The following is a 1265-nucleotide window of genomic DNA, read 5'->3' on the forward strand; positions in this document are numbered from 1 at the left end:
ACAGGGCAGGTACATCCACCATACCCTCAGCTTTTGATGCTGACTCCCACTTGAAGCTGAGAGGCTGGAAATCGAAACTCACATGCAAACCTCACACAGGATGAAAAGCCATTTTGAAGCTGGTTTGTGCACTCAGTGGAATGAATTCAACTGAAGGCACAGTCCATTCAGAGAAGACCAAATATTGTATCTCAGTAAATCTTTTTGGGCAGGGCATGTCTCCACTAAACAGAAAGACGTAGTGTTGAGTGAACCTGGTCCAGATGCTCACAAAGCCTCATCTACTGCTAGGGCCATCAGCCACATGAAGGGCAGAAGAGGCTGGAAGTCACATTCAAGCCCACGGTACCTCTCCAAAGCCTCTGGGCTCCAGGACGCTGGTGGTTTCCACTCCAGAAAGGTTTCCTTCCAGAAGAGGCAGGAGCTGAACCAGCTGTAGGACCCATTTACCTGGCTGAGGACACATGCACTGTGATGGTATTGAATAAGAGCTGGCACGGAAGTTTGCTCAAGCCAGAGTTATGTGAAACAGGAAAACCAACAAAAACAAGCCCATCAGGTTTTGGCCAGCAAGGGCCAGGTGGGTACCCTGCATGAGACCCGCACAGAGCAGCATCCCTCCTGCCTGCCTCCTCCCCACCACTAAGAAAGCCACTCTGCACAGCCTCGGTCAAGTGTATGTTTTTATTTTTCAATGGAACATAAACTCCTTTAGAAAAAACATTCATCTGGATGATAACACCCATAGAAAAAAACACCAGTCTTGTGTTTTTTGTTTTTGTTTTTTTAAATTTGGCATTTGTTATTTGCATTTATATTAAAGCAAAGTGCATCTTTCTTATTTTTCTCGTTTATACACATTGCACAATACATAAATAATGATGCTTATAAAACGTCTTTATATTTACAAGTAATAATATATTTATATATAACATAAAATACATTTTTTTCTTTAATAAATTTCATTTTTTTTTCAAGGAGTCCTTTTTTGTGTGTTTTATTTCCAAAGCACTACAATGCTAAAGTTCCAATGAGAATGCTCTCTTGTTCATTTAAACCTTTATATTTAGAAAAATAGCTTATGTTAAGGTCTAAACATGCTCATTGAGCTAAGAACAGTGTAAAAGTATCAAACTTGTGTATGAATTCAAGAAGAAATGAAAGCACAACTGCATTTCCAGATACGATGGTACCAGGATAACCTGATCTAAGCAGGTTATAACAGACCAACTATCGTGAACAAGTTTTTTCTTTTTTTTTCCCCA

Source organism: Anas acuta, chromosome W (assembly GCF_963932015.1).
Source record: "Anas acuta chromosome W, bAnaAcu1.1, whole genome shotgun sequence".
Taxonomy (NCBI): domain Eukaryota; kingdom Metazoa; phylum Chordata; class Aves; order Anseriformes; family Anatidae; genus Anas; species Anas acuta.